Here is a 15,317-nt window from a genome sequence, read left to right as displayed (position 1 = left end):
TCACACAAAGGGTCTGAGCAGAGTTAGGCACTTACAACATGCGAGGAGCATTGGTCTGAAGGACGATATTAGTTTTAGTGATTAGATAGATGTTTAGAAACGTGTAATAGATAAATGTAATTGACATTTGATGATTAATTAATGGAGATTTATTTATGAGTAAAGTTTACTATGTTGTGTCAATTGTTTACTATTGTTTCACTTTTGCATGCTTTACTTCCTGAATAATTAGATTGTTCAAATTATCCACAATCGATCATGCTTTGGGAGTAAGTTATGCGGCTAGACTGTCATGAATTGGTTTGTAGATTGTCTAAGTGCTTAGACATGGCAAAGGTTTGCTACAACGTTCATGAGTACTTCTGAAATAAGATTTAAGTATTGGATTAAACCCACGCTCATGTGAATCACTTCATGGAATTTATCACGAGTGATTGTGAGACGATAATATCGTATAATCTTTAAACCGAGATATATGAATTGTTGTTTGCGAGTTGGTTATGCATTGATAATGCGTAAACGCATCAGTAACTTGATGTTATAAAACATGTGGTTGTGTATGATTGAATGAGTAAATAGTATAAGCATATAAGTCAAAGTTTATCTGTTCCTTTTATCCTAAGAGGGTAAAAGCGATATCTTGGGCCCCTCGATGATTTTGTGTTGACTTATGTGTCGGGCCCGATCAGGACTAAATTGATGTGTTCAATTAAGTTATATGTCAACCAAATCAGAAGTCGGGAAACAAACTGTTGGACATTGAGAATGATTATGTTCCATGTCTTTGTTCACACGATATCTTGCAGAACGGAGGATTATATGATCCCTTATCTAAAGGACGCGTCATTGACTAGGTGAGATTTCGAAAGCGGCTTTTGAGAGCTACGATTGCTAATCGGATTTTGAAGTCTTGCTTGCAGTTATAGTTATTAGACTTATCCAAGTAGGAGACTATTGGATTAGGTGTCTAAGACCATAACTATAATTGGTATGTACTTGACCCGATAGTAGCATGGTCCTTTTGGGTTTCCTTCACCATATCAACTTGTTAGGATGAAATTAAGAGAAGGAGGTTGATAAATGATTTATTAATATATTATAAGAATAATATATTACTTGAGAAATCATATTATTTAATTAGTATTGATCAGAAATTAATTTGGTGGTCAAAAGAAACTGATTAAAAGAACGGGGACTGATTATGTAAATCAGTAATAGTTGTAGTTTGGGCTAATGGATCCTATTGGTATAGGATGGACAAAAATCTATGGGAAGCCCAAAGAGTTTTCTTCCAAGGCTTACCATAAGGAGGTCCATATGTTGCTTAGGGCCTAAGCAAGGGAATTAGGGTTTCCTAATTGAAACCCTAGTAGCAGCTCAGCTATATAAGGAACCTCAAAGCTCCTAAAATTGGCACCTATTCCTTAGAAGAAACCCTGGCCGATTTTGTGAAGCCTCCATCCTCTCTCTCTCTCTCTCTCTCTCTTGTTCATCCATTGCTTGTGGTGTTTGTGACTCTATTAGAGTTGCAACAACTGAAGCACTAAGCTCTTGAAGGTCAAGATCAAGGAAAGGATTACTTAACAAGAAAGGTATTCTTCTAACCCTAGTTTGTTTAGGAAATTCGAAAATTGTATGCTAAATTAGGGTTCTTGCTTTGGATAATTGAATTGCATGTATAACTTGAGAAAAACCTAGATCCAAAGCAATTAGGGTTGCATGTGCACCATAGGAATGTTTTTATGCTCATAACCCAACAAAGTGATCAACTATTCCTTCATTCTACAAGATATCATATTGTCACACACTCAAACCAGGATGACGGAAACGTCTGGGGGTGGATGACTTCATGAACAGTATCACAACATAGTGTACAATAGCGATCAAAGCAAAAACAACCATCATAAATATAATTGAGAATGTTACATTGTTTCCAAGTATTGTATGTTTCAAAACCAATTACATTATGATGACAGAAATGAATAGTACGACGTCGTAACGTCCCATCCTCAAAAGCCTTGTGACTACCTGTTTAACGATTAACTGAGAATACAAGTAGTTTTGAAAAGTGTCAACAATTAAGTTTGTGAGTTCATAAGAGTTTTGTATGGATAAAAATATGTAATTCTTTCCTTGTAAAAATGATAGTATTTGCTCCCAGAAAATCCAATATTTTCTTAAAATGAGTTGTAGTCTTAAAACCCTAAGACCAAAAATGTGTAAGTATTTCTATACTTACAATAGTATTACGTAGTTTTATTCTTATATAAAACCATTTGAACGCATGTTACCCCGTAAACTAAATGTATCATTGATTTCCCATGTGAGTTATTACAACCACGCTAAAACCGAAGTTGGTATGCCGCGACGTTCTCAGGCGTCGGAATGTTAGACATTTTTCACCCCAGACCTGCCAATCTAGATGTAGCTAGCAGCTTAGGTTGGGGATTGTCAGTCCCGTATAGATCTATACAGAAGTATCACGCTCTCTTACCGAGATTCTGGTTATAATTCAGGACTTTAGTGTGTACTCTGGTAGGTACGATGAAGACTTTGTCTCACATAATTGTTTCAACAAGTTTAGGTTTTGTGTAATGAAAACCCTTGTAAGTGTAAATATCACTTTTCCATAGTATTAATATAGTGTATAATAATTATATACTTTTATATCATTATTCGTCTTGTCCCAAAATGTTATAATAGTGTTAATGACCAATAAACTGTACCTATTATAGTTTATTATAAATGTTTCATTCTACCTATATATATATATATATATATATATATATATATATATATATATATATATATATATATATATATAAGTTAACATGTTTAGATGTTCATAAATAACATATATTATATATCTAATCCAAATATATGAACTATTAGTATGATAAAGTCAGTTTTCTAGTTTTTGGCATTTTTACGTCACCAAACGGTAAATATTGAATTATAAACTTTGTAAAATTTATTTTTATCTTTTTGTGAAGTTTAAGTCAAGCTAACCTTATATGTTTAAAACAAAATATTTTAGGTCAAATCTCACAAAAATGGTACCATAACCCGGTTATGACCATTTTTTGCTAGAAAACCCTAATTTTTACATAAAATGATAGATTTTTACGTTTTCCATTTGTAGAACCAAATCTTTGGTATTTATATCTAGTTTCATAACATATGTCCAAAATAACATTTTTTGATTTATATCCCACAAAATTGATGTAATAACTTGGTTAAAACCATCTTTGCTAGAAAAGTCATATTATGTTCATAAAAACCCTAGTTTTTATAGTTTTGTTTTTTATGACTTTTTCTTAAGAACATATAGCATATTTATAATCATTTTTCATAGATTTGAATTTTAAACAACATACCACACATAAATTTTCATAATACTAGGTAATAACAGTATTTCATGTAGATAACATTTTTATACAACATGAAAGTAAGCATGTATAACATCCTGTACAATTATACAAGTTACTTGTATTCTCCCCCTAAAACTTGGATAAAGATGAAAATGAGGGGTATGAACTCACCTTGAGTGTCTTTCTTGGTGGATAAAGATGTGAAGATTAAAGATTTCAAGCTAAGAACACTTAAAGAACACTTGAAGATTGAAATATCCAATGGATATTAACACATATTAATGCGTGTAATTGTAACAAAACTAGTATATATATATATATATATATATATATATATATATATATATATATATAGAATCACTAGATTAGTAAGGAAAAACTTACCAAAAGATCAAGAACCAACTTATGGAGATTAATCTTGAGAGAATGAACTTGCTCTTGTAGAAGGAGATGAACAAATGAAGAAGAGGGGATGAGGGGGAGGGGTCTCAACCGAAATAAGAAGGAGAGGGAGGGAGGGTGAGGGGGTGGGGTGGGGTGGGTATGGGGGGAGATAGTAGGGTATGGCCTCTTGAATTAAATATTCAAGTATGTCTCTTCCAATTTAATAATAATTCTTTATAAAAGTGTAATAATTATATAAAACAAAGGTGGTTTCTTTAGTTTATTTTTATAAAAAGAATGAGTAATTTTTATAAGAGTTGGTGATTTTTATAAAACGTGTGGTAAAAATGATGTATAATTACTTAATTTGAATCATCTAAATTCAAATTATTATAAAAATCATTATCATCAAAAATAATAACACTTTACACGAAAGTTAGGATGATTCCTAATTCTTTTTGTTAAAGTTTGAGTATTTAAGTCGGGTATAGAATCTGTTGCATTTGGTGACGAATTCACCAAAAATCTGAATATGTAACCTTTGTTATGAATTTGTCATGTAGTATAAGGTTTATGAACTACATTGTGTTATGAATATTATTTATACCTAAATAATATATGATTGAATTATCGAATTTTTATGTTACTAACCCAAATTAGGGTTTATATTCAATAATTGGTAAAAAGAGATGTACTTTGAATTATAACTTGCCAATAGTACACTAGTAACATTAGGGAATATCACATTTCTCCTAAAATTCTAATACGAGTTGAGTTAACCTGGTTGACTTTTGTTGACTCTGTTTGACCAAAATTGACGGTCGTCACACATATGAACAGAGCCATGGATTAAATGATCAACCTCATGTTCATTTGTTTGTTTCTTGATTTCCCAATTCGTGATCAAATTTTAGGCTACGCAATTGAACACATCGATTCAGTCCAGATCAGTCCTGGTTCTTATAGATCAAGGCAAAATCATTGAGGGCCCACATATATCGCTTTTCCTATTAAGGCAAAAGTAAAAAATAAACTTTGACTACATAACTATAACCTTTACTCGCCAAATCATACATGACACTACGTTTTATAACATCATGTTACTAATGCGTTTTTGCAATACTAATGCACAACCGACTTGTAAATTACAACTTATGTATCTCCATTTGAAGAGTCGAAGATATTATCATCTTAGAATTACGTGTGATTAAATCCACAAAGTAATCTCTAAGCGTGGGTTTATCCAATACTTAAAATTCGTATTATCAAAGTACTCATGAAGATTGCAGCAATCTCATGTAATGTCCAATCTCTATGGACAATCTACAATTGATTCATGACAATCTTAATTCACTACTTACTTCCAAAAGTATGAAAGATTGTGGAATTTTGAATAATATTCAAATTACTCAGGAAGAAAAATATGCAAAGTGAAACACAATAATAAATTAATCAACTATGGTATCATACCATTAAATATAAATAAATCACCATTATTTAATCACCATAATAATTACGAATTTATTCATTGTTTAATGTTTCGAGTAATCAACTAATCACTTGAATTAGATAACATCAGTCATGCCATGCTTTGAACACGTATACTATGACTCGCGATGGTCCTTTTTTTGTGAACAGATCGACTGGACATTACTCCAACGATTCTCATTTCACAATTCTAAATTATTATCGTTATCTAAGATGTAGTGGAATTTCATATTTACATGCATTGTCTTTTTGTGATGTCAATGTTCTAAAGTCATAGAGACCGAGTCTTCGACATTACAAAATGTTCCACTAGAACTTGTTACTAAAAACAATTCCATGGTTATCATGTCTCAAATTCAAGGTATACTCCTTAAACACTACTTTTTCATTAATGTTTCCAACTCACATTTAGCTTTTACAAGCATCTCCCATAATGGAAACGTTTCCATATGACCATATGACCATCAATTTTGACCAAGAATCATCTCAATCCAAAATGTGTCACTATGGTCCTTCCCAAATAATATCATACTCCCAACTATCCACAAACAATCTATCTTTGGTAAACCTCTTAATATTCTTGACAGTTGTTTAACAACTTTAGTCGCATAAAATTCTAATCCTTTTCACACAATGCTAAAGGCATTTGAAAAATTAGAATAAACAAATATTATAGCATATGTAATCGACCCTATATCCGAAGCATATGGGACTCGATTCATTATGTCCTACATAAAGACTTGATATCTTTTCAATCTCTTGCTATAATATTTCCATATATATAATTTCCAATGTTGAAAACATTTTAAAATGCTATTCGTACATCTCTTTGACTAAGTTCTTTTTAACCATAAGATCTAAACCTTTAGACTTGAAATGAAGTATGAGTGCCCTCTCCCTAAAGTCCACTATAGCAAAACAATTACCAGACTTTGCAATTTGCAAATCTAAGACATTGTTCCTTATGAATAGTATTGTCAACATGCAATACCAGCATAAAAATTATGCTCCCACTAGCTTTCACATGTACCGAGAAATCAACTGGACCTCTACAAATCAATAACCTTTTACTTTCTTACAGAAGTGCAGGTTTTTGTTATGTGATTCTTTGTTAAGTCTTTAATTAGACTTCTTAAGCTTATACACCTTAGTTGGATAACATATGTGTGCGTATAAACCCTTCGAAAAACCCGTTGTTGGGTTTTCTACCCATTAAATACACTCTAAACTAAGTAGCGGAAAAATCGAAACTACGATATACCTAAGTGTACATGCAACCTATGGATCTATGGTTTCATTCTAATTACATCTACCCTATGAAACATAAAAACATAAAGAAGAAAAATATACCTCTTATGTAGCCCTTGATCTCCATGCTTGATATCTTGATCCTCCATGAAGTTGCTTGGATGAAAGGACCCAAACCAGAATCTAAGTAATGGCATCACACCCAATGACACCAAAGAGTGGAATAAAATAACTAGGAGAATGGTCAATTTCACAAACCCTAAGAGGGTTATAAATCGTCCCTATGGGAGGAGGAAGAAGAATTGGCCAAACTTCAAGCCAATGTTCAAGGAAGAATGAAATCCCTAAGGCCCTATTTATAGCCTTGGATCCCTTCCTAGGTTTTGTACTCCTTCCCATGTGGGATAGGAGGCCAACAACGAAATTCACTCATTTTCCCATGTGGGATGGAGTGATTTTCGTCCAACCCTAATTCCATAAGGGTTCTGGAACATTCCTGATTAACCAACTATCGATTAATGAATATTCAACCCTTTAATTAATTAAACTATTAATTAATCCCCAAAATATATTTCCATTTAGTTTCTAATTAATTATTAACCATAATAGTTAATAAACCAATTGCTCATTTATTTATTCTACTCAATTTGGGTCTTGGGGGCAACCCAAAATGACCCTGTTATTATTAGAAATATTACCAATAATTAATGACCTTGGACACTCTTTCCAACAGTCTCCCACTTGGACAAGTCATCAACTATACGAGGACCAATACTTCTCCAATAATCAACAAAGATTTAGCCATCCAATGCAAGTACCGAACTCTTGATCTAATCACGATTCAGCCCTTAGATAAGTGATCAACTATCCTCTTGCTCTATCATATATGTATGAACTCGAGACATGGATAATGGTCAATCTCAAAATTCAAGATTATGTTTCCCGATATAGATTTGTGACGACTGCATCTGACTACTAAATTGAACACATCAACAACAGTCAGGGCTCGGCCAAGCACTTTAGATGTCAGCACCAAATCATCGAGGGGCTCATAGATATCGCTTCTCATCTTAAGGCAGAAGGAACAAATAAACTTCGACCACATAGTTTTTGTCTAATTCATCATGTCACACATGGACATACCCTTTATGACTACAAGTTATGGATAGCGTTGGAGTAGACCAATGCATAACAGAATCATAGAGAAAAACCCCACATGTATCTAGGTTTGAAGAATAGAAGATATTATCGTCTTAGAATTAATCGTGACTGGATCCATGAAGTAATATCTAAGCGCGGGTTGGTCCAATACTTAGATCTCTATTAAGTACTCATGAGTGTTAGCGCAATCTCTATGATATGTTCAATCACTATGGACAATCCACTAATGCTCATGACAGTCTTTAATCACTACTTACTTACAAGAGTATGACCGACTGTGGACGTTTGAGTAAATTAATACTCGGGAAGTGGGTTCCAAATATGCAAAAGGAAAACACAGTAATAACTAATAAGCTAATTGAAATGACTGAACTCTATCATATATTAAGATCTCCACTTAATAATCGCCAAATCAAGTTAAAACTTATACTGCTTAAGTTCTCAAGTTTAAAATAAACTAAACTAAAAGTGTTCAAGCCAATTCATCTGCAAATCTAATTCCTCTTGACCTTTCCTGACTGTCAGACTTGGTCAGTAACATTGGCTTGTGGAATGGATTGACAAGATTATCTTTCGATATGACTTATTTACTATGATGTCTTTACATTTGACTCACTATCAAATGTGATGGAACTTACTAAGTATGTATCATGTGAGCTTGTGTGACTTGGGATCCATACTCGAGGTAAGTTCACCCTTATAGTCACAAGAGCCTCCAAAAGGACCATCAATGATTGAACTTTAACAAAGATGTCACTAATGAATCTCTTTTACTCACATTGTCTTCTTTTCAATTTAACCAATTGCAATATACTCTAAGTTTATTGTTAAATCCATTATGGTGTATTACCTGGTACTCTTCCAAGATAATACTTCACCATTCATTAAAAGCACGACTGCTAATGGAATCGTCTTTATCAGTGTGGAACTGAGCATCAATGTAACTTTTACAATGATCTCTTCCATACTGTCAAGATCATTTCCTCTGTCCTCCTAGGACACTTAAGAATGTTCTTGATCTTGATTCATTGATTCTCATCAAATTGATCTAATCCAACTTGTCATGCTCAAGGAATACGAGTCATTAGACCCGGTACATGTTATGACATATATGATCGTTCCCATAGAAAAAGCATGTGGGACATGACTCATAACCTCTAGTTCAATAGTAAAACTAGGACATCAACATTTCTTAATGTTATGCCATATTGTAATAAGCACAAACTCCTTTTTGAGTTATGTATGCCGAGTTTCCTCAAGATTCCATGTACCTTTGCTTAATCAAACGAATCACTTTGATCTATATCCATAGATTCTTATTATGTACGTGTTATGTATCTCCCATGTATATCATAGTGAAACAATTCTCATACCAAGCCAAGTTTTTACACTTGCTAAGTTAGAATATAGTTTCTTATGAATCGTACATTATCTATGTATAGTACAAGGGTGACTACAATGCTCCCACTAGCATTGAAATATATATGGTTTATCTATGTTTCTCGAAATTCAAACTCCTTGAACTTTCTCATTGAAACAAAGATTCCAATTACTCCCACTAGCTTTGACATATATATGACTCATTTTTATTTCTTGAAATTCAAACTCCTTGAACTTTCTCATTGAAACAAAGATCCCACTTGCTAGATGCTTATTTCGGTCCATAAATGAACTTATTAAGCCTACACATCCTTCACAACCTATCTTGGTTTGATTATGTGTTTGTTCTTATCTATGCTTGTCTCTTCTTGAAGATCCACTTATGCCTAATGGTTAAGGCCAAGTGATTGATCTACCAAGTTTCAACATACATGGACTAAATCTCGCTTTCCATGTCTTCCTTCCATGTTGTAGCCTTTAGGGCCTACCATAGCTTCCAATAGTTGGTATACTCTGATTGCTCCATACCAGTGACTCATTTACCTCAGTAATATAAACTATTATATGACTAGGCGTATGACGTCCTCTATCATATCTATAACGAAGATATGGAAATATGTTAGTTTCCTCAATAGCTCTTTCAACCTCGAATTGAATGCTAGGTCCAACTTATGGCTCTTTGTTGGTTGACTCTCGAATCTTATGAATATCAATGTGGATACCACTAGCCCTTTTGGAAATCAACTCCCTCTCTTGGAAGATTTCCCTTCGAACAACATACACTTTGTTCTCAAAAGGATTGTTGAATAGTTATCCAAAATGTTTGATGCGATCTCCAATGAGATAACACATCTCTATTCTGAGTTCTAGATTGCCGAGCGCTTCACGACGAGCATAAGCCTCATAATCGTAGACTTCCATATGCGCCAGTGAGGACTGAATCCCACTTCACATATCATAGAGTGTTTCATGAACCTACTTAGTTGGGACAAGACCAAAGGACTTCTCATAACACTAATCATTATATAATCCATGAATTGTTAGCAATCATAGTGTGACTCATCTAGTATGAAATCAATCAATGATTTTGTATCTCTATCCAACTAACACTCTTTGTGGTAGTGTTTTGGGTGGAGATAGCTCATGAGATTTCACAATTCCTTAGATGATTGATAAAGTTTTGGACTGAGATTCTCACTATGAGTGTGTCATCCTATTGCCTATTTGATTCTTAACTTCGCTTTATGAGAGCTCTGAACACCTAAAAGGTTCTAGAATCATGTTCATACGAAGTTGGTCTTACCATGTACTGTGGTTAATCTGAATGGTCCATTAGTGCAAACTAATTCCAACAGATAATCTCATCACCCAATGATGTATTCATCATCTATTTTGATGAACAAGATTTTCATTTATCATGAGACTCGAGGTCAAATGATATCCAAAATCTGATCCAACTAGATACTTGGTAATGCATTTCTTATTCATGTATCGAAGACTATGATTCCACAAATACAGTCCACCCAAACCTTTGGATGTATTTGAATCAGTATGTATTATGGTCAATCTAAACGATCCATTGTAAACTAATTCAACAGATATTCACACAATAATACATCTTATTCAAATATTTGAATCAACTTTTTAAGTATTGTTACTATACTTGCTTCATTGATTTCATGAATTTATTTTAACATGTTAGAATGCTCCACCTTTAAATAAGTCAGAACTATCTCATGGATCATATTATAAACAATTTCAATTATAATACCATAGACTAAACATTTGGGAAAAGAGTTGTCTTTTGATCCTATGAATAGTAGCAAGGGCTCGACATTCACGATCAAATTTACCTTCTCCATGTTTTAGTCTTCTTACTTCATTTTAGTCACTGCACATTCTTGCAAATGTCAGAACACAATCCTTAGAAGTAATTTTCAATGATATTATAAATTCATATATCTGATTGAACACAAAACATAAGAGAAGTAGTTATCTTTTGATCCTATGGATAGTAGCAAGGGCTCGTAATCCATGATCAAATTACTTTCTCCATGTTTTAGTACTTTAACCTCAAATATATATTGGGCATGTATGTTTTCTTAGTCCTTTCTTGTTATGGAAACGAATAACTATTAGAACATGTCTCAGAATAAGCCTTCCATTGTCCTAGGTGTTTGGGACTAAATTAGGTATACCAACACTAATCGCCTTTTAAACCATTGGCAATTGGCTTTATTCATCTTGACACTTCTATTCATGATAATTGAAGTTTGAGTTTCTATGATTGGCCATGTTAGTTTCAAAAGGAAACCTGAACATGCTACATAACTCCTTCATGGACATTACAAGTTGTTCATATCAAAATCATAGTGAATTGATTATATGTACATGTCAACTAGTTGACTAACCCTAGTCAACTCCTAACTTAAGGAAATTCCATTTTAATTCAATGTATCAGTTTACAATGTACAGTTGATGAATGCTCTTTCTAATAGATTTGAATGCAATGTTTGGAGTAACCTAGGAAGAGCTTTATCAAAGGCATGATCTTTCTTTTCGTTTATAAGAACTATTCCCAAACTACAAATTTAGACAAGATTGATCATCATAATAGCTAATCCTTTCAAAGGTTTTATAGCGTAGATTTTAGTGGATAAGGTTATAGACATCATTCAATATCAATTCCCATTATATTTTGTTTTACTTATCCTTAGAAAATAATCACCCTAAATAAAATTATTTTAGAAGGCTAGGATCCGTATTTTGGCTTCATGATGTGTAATGGGATGTTGGAAACACACCATAAAGTTATTTCGGTAGGCAAAGCCCTTTGCCAATTTCGATCACCAAGAAATTCCTAGATCTTTGAGATTCATTGACTATCAATGACATGTTAATCTTAGATTATGTTCATCTAAAATTCAATGACGGAGTCACTGCGGATCACTGAACATATGCTGAATCGACCATACAAAATCGCGTGGTCCCCGACTCAAGTTATGCTTGAGATTCGCGAGTTCCACATCATTCTCTACTTATACTCTCATATTGACGTGTCGGTTAACCACACAAGCTCCATCAACAAGTTATAAAAAGAATATGTAACTTTTATGGATAACATAAGATTCACATTATATAGATTGTGAATTAACCATGCAAAATTGCATGGTCCCCGGCTCAAGTTACGTTTTAGATTCGTGAGTTCCATTTCATTCCCAACTATACTTTAGATTGATGTGCCGGTTAACCACACGAGCTCCACCAACAAAATATAAAGAGAATGTGAAATTTTCATGGATAATTTGAACTTCACATTCTATTAATAAAATGAGATTTTATTTTATACTTGTATTTAGAATACTTTTAGATTGACCATTATCACTATCAAACCCTTTCAGTAACTTCATTCTCAAAATGCAATAGGGCGGTGAGGGTGGTAACCACGAAGCATATTAAAAACCGACCTCATTAGGAATCATAGAGACCTCCTTAAACCCCATACATCAGAATGGGTGAACCTAGTCACGGTAAGGCTGCCAATTTCAATATTTAAAACATACGAGGGCGCATGTTGTAACTTTCTCATACATATAATATATACAATTCTAATATGTATAAATACAAGGGATAAATTTAAAACTCTTTAAATTTAGTTGCCTATTATTAATTCTAATTAAGGTGCGAGGACGCAATGTAACAATTAATAAATCCTGAGGGGTTAATATTCAAATTTATAAATCTCTATTATAAATAATATTAAATATTTAAATTCACTATTTAAATAATAAATAAATAAATATTCAAATTTAAATAGCTATTAAATAATATTTATTATTTTCCAAATTTAAAACAATTTAAATTTGGTATTTATCCATATTTAACAAAGCTTCATATTTTTAAAATGAAAAAATATCGAAACCCTAATCAGTCGTGCTCACGTCGTGAGCAGTATACTCTCACGTCGTGAGCAGCGATTACAGGTTTTAACACTTACGAATTATTCAACCATTCTTCTTTTATTCAATTTCAAACAAGTTTTTACAGAAAATATGGATCTAGGGTGAATGTAATCATGAACCAATGGCTCTAATACCACTGTTGGGTTTTTTACGCATCAAATACACTCTAAACTAGGTAGCGGAAAAAACGAAACTACGATATACCTAAGTGTACATGCAACCTATGGATCTATGGTTTCATTCTAATTACATCTACCCTATGAAACATAAAAACATAAAGAAGAAAAACATACCTCTTATGTAGCCCTTGATCTCCATGCTTGAGATCTTGGTCCTCCATGAAGTTGCTTGGATGAAAGGACCCAAACCAGAATCTAAGTAATGATATCACACCCAATGACACCAAAAAGGGGAATAAAATAACTAGGAGAAAGGTCAATTTCACAAACCCTAAGAGGATTAGAAATCATCCCTATGGGAGGAGGAAGAAGAATTGGTGAAACTTGAAGCCAAGGTTCAAGGAAGAATGAAATCCCTAAGGCCCTATTTATAGCCTTGGATCCCTTCCTAGGTTTTGTACTCCTTCCCATGTGGGATAGGAGCCAACAACGAAATCCAGTCATTTTCCCATGTGGGATGGAGTGATTTTCGTCCAACCCTAATTCCATAAGGGTTCTAGAACATTCCCGATTAACCAACTATCGATAAATGAATATTCAATCCTTTAATTAATTAAACTATTAATCAATCCCCCAAATATATTTCCATTTAGTTTCTAATTAATTATTAACCATAATAATCAATAAACCAATTTCTCGTTTTTTTATTCTACTCAATTTGGGTCTTGAGGGAAACCCAAAAGGACCTTGTTATTATTAGAAATATTACCAATAGTTAACGACCTTGGACACTCTTTCCAACATCCTTGTCATTCCTCACATTTTAAAATATGAAGAGGGATGCCGTAATCATATTGTGAATTTGAGAATGCAATTAGCACAACCAATATACATAATGATCTTTATCAGATCTTTAAAATTTATCAGCAAAAGTGTTTCCTCATAATCATTTTCATGAATTAGAGTGAAACCTTTTCCACCTAGATTTGATGATGCATACATTTCCATCCATGTGAAACTATCCTTCAGTCATAAGACAAGGTTTAGGACAAACCATATTCAAATTCATTTTCCCTTCATTAACTAAACTTCGTTATTTTTAATTTCTTGCCTTCTGGCAGCTCAAGGACCTACCAGTGCTTCCATGTTGTTAGCAGCTCATCCATATTGATCAATGTACTTTCATTGACGAACATTGTTTGCTTTTGCAGCTAAATGAAGAACATAGAACTCATAATCAGTGCCAACTCAACTAGAAGTGCATAGAAATAAGAATACGTCAATTAAACACATGTTATCAACCTCAGGTTGTGTGCTAGTGATAACTAAAAAGATCGTTGTCGGTTGACTCTTGCAAGATCAAGATCAACATGACTCCCACTAACTTCTTGAAATATGATTTTTCTCTCAAGGAACATTCCTTGACGAGCTAAAACAAATATTCAAAAGTTTGTGCGGATTCCCTAAAAGAAAACACTTTATAGAATTGGACTTAGTTTATCTTTTTTTCATCAATGAAAACATCAAAATTCTAATTCTAAATATGCTAGAGTAAGAAAACATTATTACTCCACATATTATGAGGTGTTATCGACCTTTTTATTTTGAAATAAGTTTCAAGATACGATTTATAGCTACTAGTGCATGGCCCTAAAACTTGATTGGAACAAAGTATGACTCATCTATTATCGAACCATTTCCAACAATGTTCGGTTCCTCTTCTTATTCATATAATAACACTAAGATGTTCTCTGAGGATTAATTGTGATACAATTCCATAATTACTAAGATGATCATAAAACATGATACTAAAGTATTCTCCTTTCCTTTCAGATTGGAGAATCTTTTATTTTTCTTCCTAATAGATTCTTCTCTTTGTTCTGCTGCTATTTGGACTTTTCAAAATATAAGAATTATGCTTAATCTTATAAACAAAACTATATTTATTGAGGAGTCAGTAAATCATGACGAATAGAGTTATCTTCCTTTTGGTGGACAATTAATTCGTCATAATTTTCATGTGAACAATTAATTAGTCATAACTTTTAATTGAACAAGATTCTCATGCATCATGCAATTCGAATTGTATGACTCCAAGTTTCTGTCCAATTGAAACTTGGTGATGAGATTAATTTTTACTTGTTAAAAATGACAATACCACAAGCACGTTCTAGAAGAATCAATATCTACTATTAACATTGCTA

Source organism: Lactuca virosa, chromosome 7 (genome assembly GCF_052849685.1).
Source record: "Lactuca virosa cultivar CGN04683 chromosome 7, Lactuca_virosa_CGN04683_v6, whole genome shotgun sequence".
Lineage (NCBI taxonomy): Eukaryota > Viridiplantae > Streptophyta > Magnoliopsida > Asterales > Asteraceae > Lactuca > Lactuca virosa.
Note: the sequence above shows the minus strand (reverse complement) of the source record.